Genomic DNA, 6,000 nt, shown 5'->3' with positions numbered 1-6,000 from the left:
AATGAAATACTGATGGGAAAAAATGTGCAAACTTCGTCAAGCGATCAACCACCACATAAACACAATCCTTGCCTTGCACTTTTGGTAACCCTGTGATGAAGTCCATAGATATACATTACCACTTCTTGTTTGGAAGTGGAAGTGGTTGTAATAAACCATCAAGATATGTATGGTTTTGTTTGTTCTACTGACAAACAACACATTCTCTAACATATCGTAGAACATCAGATTTTAGACCCTTCCAAGTGAACCTCTCCTGAATCTATCGATAGGTTTTGAAATACCTAGGATGGCCTACCAATGGTGAATCATGAAAGGACCTCAATACTATGTTCTTTACTTTGGATCCTAGAGTTAAGAAAATCCTCCCCTTGTAAATGATAAGATCATTCACCACCGTGTACCTATTATCATGTAGTGACCCATCAATAATACTTGAAGCCCAAGAATCCTTAGCATATTTTGCCACAATCAAATGACTCCAATCCTCTAAAACTTCAGCCATTGAGCTCAAATGTGGTCGGTGAGACAAGGCATCAACAACTATATTCTATGAACCTTTGACAAAATAAATATCAAAATCATAAGATTGCAACTTGCTTACCCACTTTTGCTGATGGTCATTAAGATCCCACTACCCAAGGAAATGTCTCAAGCTATTATGGTCTTTTTTAATAATGAACTTACTGCCCACTAAGTATTGCCTGAACTTGACCAATGCATGCATAATGGCCAACATTTCCTGGTCATATACACTGTAGCTCCTCTCAGGGCCCCTCACCTTCCTACTTTCATATGCAATTGGATGTTTGTCTTGGATAAGTATAGCTCCAATCCCCTCACCTGAAGCATCACACTACAACTCAAAGGGTTTAGTAAAATTGGGCAATGCAAGCACTGAGCAAGTAGTCATAAGTTGTTAGAACATCTCAAAGCATTCATGTGCCTCATGAGTCCAAAAAAAAGCCCCTTTCTTAGTCAAATCTATAAGTGGTACTACATGGCAAGAATATCCATTGACAAATCTGCGATAGAATCCACATAAAACTAAAAATCCTCTAAGTTGTGTTAGATTCGTCACAGTAGGCCACTCAATAATTGCCTTGACCTTATCTAGATCCATCCAAAATCCTTTTACACTAATGATGTGACCCAAACACAATAATTCTATCATGCCCAAGTCACATTTAGATTTCTTTGCATATAGAGATTCCTTACTAAGAATACCTAAAACTATGTCAAGATGTGGAAGATGCTCTTCCCATGTCCGGCTATAAACCAAGATATCATCAAAGAAGACTAACACAAATCACCTCAACTATGAATGAAATACCCTATTCATAGTAGACTAGAATGTAGCAGGGGCATTGGTTAGCCCAAACGGCATAACGAAAAAATCAAAATGTGCACAATGGCAATGAAAAGCTATCTTCTTAATATCTTCTTTTCTCTCACACAAATTTGGTGGTAACCTAATATTAGATCAAGTTTGGAGAAGTACTTGGCACCATGTAATTCATCAATCCTTGGAATAGGGTAGTGGTTCTTGATTATTCTCTTGTTAAGCATTCTATAATCAATACACATCCTTAGAGTACCATCCTTGTTTTTAACCAATACTACTGATGAAGAAAAAGGTGACTTACTCAGTCTAATATGCCCCATAGCTAGCAACTCCTTAATAGTTTTCTCTAGCTCATCTTTAAGCTACTTAAGGTGCCTATAAGGAGTGACTATAATAGGCTTAGTACCCTCCTCCAATTGAATGATGTGTTCTATCCCTCTATCTAGAGTTCTACCAGGTGGAATCTTGCTAAAGACCTTGTGATGCTTGATCCCCAACTCTTGTATATCACAATGATAAATAGGTTTTTGCTGCTCTTCCCATGTTGGCTTCAAAACACAACCTGTTTCCCACTCAATCATGTCATGATGCAAGAGATGTTCCATTTTCCTGAGAGAAATAGTCTCTAAACTGATGTCTCTGAGTGCTTTCAACACATGAGTTTTTCCATCCATCTCAAATCTTGTTTCCATCTCACAGAGGTTGAGGGTGAACATTCCTATGTCATGTAACCATGTCATTCCCAAAACCATATCCATGTCTCCCATTTTCACCACATATAAATTTTCCTTGAACTCATAGTTATTCAAGTGCATGGGCAATTTTGAAATCATTTTGTCACACCTAAGAGTGAAACCATCAACAACCTTACTTCAAATTCCCTCAAACTTCTTAGTCTATATACCACCCCTCTCAACAAGCCTAGTATCAATGAAATTTTGTGTCACACCTGTATCAAGAAGAGTAATAATCTTTTGACTATCAAGAACCCCTCACATCCTAAAAGACCCTTCTCACTAAATACTTGTGAGATGAGCCTCTTTAAGCGTTATTTCTTCCTCTAATTCTTCATCATGTTTTGATTTTTTTGATTCTAAATCATTAATTTTAGATTATTGGTCTGAATCAGAATCTTCAATTAGTGCCCACATTGCATGATTTGACTTCCTCTTAGGTTTTATAAGGTAGTCATGGTAAATATCATATGATCCCTTACAATAGAAGCATAGTTTCTTCTTCCTCAAATCATTAAGAGTCTCATGGTCAAGTGGAAAAGTAGACTTATCTTTAGCTTTTTCCTCCTTCTTAGGAAACTTCTTGTTATCATGACTGGAAAATGTTCCTTTTGATGTAAAATTTATGGTAGGGGCAGAAAACTCCATGCCTCATGCCTTCTTCATTGCTTCCTATAGTGAGGGAGGATCAAAAGCTTTCAACCACTCCTTTAATGGCTCCATCAGTCCTTCCATGAATAAGACCACCAATCTTCTTTCATTGGTGTTAGGAACCATGACCGATAACTATTGAAAGTTATTCACATAAGCATCAAGGGAACCATGTTGTTTTAGTTGTGCCAGTTCATGGAAAGTCACCTCAGGATCTTTGACATCAAACCTTTCAATCAACCTGTTAGTAAACTCCTCATATGTAGTGATAAGGTTATGTCCAAGAGTGACTAACCCATGATACCACCACTCATGAGCAGCTCCTTCAAGATGTAGTGTGGCAAATCTTATGGCATCCTCTTCAGGCATTGGTCTCAAAAAAAGATAATTATCAAGGTTTTGAACCCAAGACCTAGCTGTGCATTTGTTACTTCCATCATAGTAAGGCATGGAAATCTTACCAAGTTTTTGTTGATAGTCATTTCTTGGAGCATAGTGATCATTCCTTCCTCCTCTCCTATTCCTTTGATTCATGAATTGATCAAATGTCCATATTTCTCTCATATCAGGAGGGAGATTGGTATACTCCAAGTAAGCCTATCTAGGTTCATCTCCAAAAGAAATAGCTGAAGTAGCATGTGGTTTTTCTTCTCTTGGTATAAAGGTGGGAAAAAGAGGCCTAGAGGTTGATCCTCTAGTTTCTTCAGCACGGTGTATAGACCTTCCCTCATTATTTCCACTATGTTCAGTTGTGTTTTGATTTTGAGTGGTTGTGTTATGATTTTGAGTGACTTGCTGATCCATTTTTGCTAGTAAGCATGGCAACATATCAAGCATGGTATCAAATTTCTTTTAAGCTTTTGCATCCCTATTTTCTTCTTCTACCATAGTTTGAACTATTTTGTTGGTAACTCTTTCTCTTAAAGATTTTGAGGATGTATCCCCTTCAACCTGTGGATTTTGATACTGTTGTTTCCATTGTTCCCTATTATAACATCTAATTTCTCTCACTCATCTGCTATTTGACTATTCACAAGATGGTAGGATGAAAGGTTCTAATACCACTGTAATGAGCCTTGCTCAAATTGATCACAAATTACCCTAATTTTCTACTGCTAATAAATGGTTACAAGATGCACAATGAATATAATCCTTCCTTTCACCTATTAATGTACTAAGAGAAAAGGATGCATCTACAACCAAGACATCTTTACAAGATCTGAATACAAACTAATATCAAATCCAAACTCTAGTATCATATATATAAATAAATGCTTAATTCTAATAAAGACTGACACCTACAATAGTAGCATAGAATATGCATGAATAAACAAGAGAAACTTGGTTTTTGAAGTCACTTTGAGTCTCTATTGACAATGCAATCAATATCTCTAGGTATTATGGTATTAAGCCCTAATGACAAGATAATACAGTGTTCCTACAAAAAGCTCCTATAGAAAATTTCCTACTTATTCTTCCTCTTCACACCTAGCCCATGGCCACAAATTCAGCACAATGAAGTGACTATAATACCACCTCCAATTGGCAATAATTCAGGTGATGTTTCACACCCTCAAAATTACTATCATTGGGATTTTTCATTCCCAAAGACAAATTGATTATCTATAGGCCCTTGGCTCCATAAATACTTAGGCAAATGTCAATAACAAATCTAGATGCCTTCCCATGAGGCTCTCTCCTCTTTATATTATTACTGCCCCCCCCCCCCCCCCCTTCCCCCCTTCTAGAAGAATCATAAATGTTATCTTATCGCACTATTCTGGAAGCTTCCTCCGTTCCAACAATAGATGATCCATGCTTCTCGATGATTCCCTAATATTAAATTAAATATAAAGTCATCTCTTTTAATATTCAAATTATTTAATGAATTTTATAAGAAATCAATTTAATTATTTCCACTTAGCCTTCAAAGGACGAAAGGCTAAGAAATCTATTGAGAGGCTAAAGAGATGGTGACATTACACTATTCTAGATTGAAATCATGCCCCTAAGGTGCATTCAAAATTCTGGCTCTTGGACTGAATAAAGCATTAAAATTGAACAATAAAACTATATAGTCAAAACTATATAATATTATTCAATTTATAATCCTTTTAACATCTGCATGTTGAATATCTCTGAACTTTTAATTTTTATTCATTTTCCTTTCCCTGACTGCAACATGTCCACCTTTGATTCATTGATTGTACTTGAGTAGGCCTCACATCATATTATGCATTTGAAATTTTTTAATTTTATGAGTCTATGATATTACAGAGAATCATAACATCATAGCTCATATTCTTTATGTTTTTGACCATGTGACAAGCATTAAATTGTAACATCACCATTGGAAATTTTAATTTTCTTGATCATACACCAAGGCTCCATATTGTAATATCGCACATCCATAAAAAATGCCCCCCAATCTGATGAAAAAGCCCACTAGATCAAGCCATCATAGTCTTCCATTCATTCTCCTACGATATACGACAACTGACCTGTCGTAGCATCTTGAGTCTTCAAATGAAGTCCCCTGATCTCTCGATAGAAGGTGTCATCATAGTATCAAAGGACATAGGAATCTGGCTTTTGACCACATGAGAACCTTAAATTTCATAATATCTCACCTTGGAAGATCTCAATCTCTGATCATACGATGGGAAAATTTTGTGACATCACATACCTTGCACCTGGGCCATCCCTATCATATGACAAAATTGTGGCATTTTGGCCACTCTATTTGAGATCCTCGACCTCATGACTAGTTCTAACATTGGGGCCTCATAACATCATAGCACTTCTTGCTACATCTCCTTACCACATGATGGCATCGTAACATCATACACCCTAGATTATTCTCTACGGTCTCACAAAAAAAGTCTCATCGTAGCATTGGAACCCTTTGGAAAATAGCTCCTGCTCACTCAACCTATCATAAGATCATAGGGCTTGCTCTTGATCTCTCTTGATCTCATGATGATGATCCCTCAACATGAGCGTAGCTTCGAAGACCCCTAGATCTCACAACTTGTAGTAGGATCAGAGCCTGTAAAATTTGTCTCCCCGATCATGCAATGGGTAGTCAAAATTTGGTTGACCCAAAAACAAGCAATAGGTAGGCCCCTGCACACACTAAGTGGCTTCCATAAGCTCTACATGTCTTAAAGACACTTCATCAATTTGTGCTCTCAAATTTAAAATAGGAAGAATCGCTCACACAATGAATATGGGATATTTACCCATTTCATCCCCTTCCCTGCAAATTAT

The sequence above is a fragment of the Cupressus sempervirens genome, chromosome 6 (assembly GCF_028749045.1).
Source record: "Cupressus sempervirens isolate cs-2001-9-10 chromosome 6, ASM2874904v1, whole genome shotgun sequence".
In the NCBI taxonomy this organism is placed as follows: domain Eukaryota; kingdom Viridiplantae; phylum Streptophyta; class Pinopsida; order Cupressales; family Cupressaceae; genus Cupressus; species Cupressus sempervirens.
The sequence above is the reverse complement of the archived record's forward strand: the minus strand, read 5'-3'. Positions refer to the sequence as shown.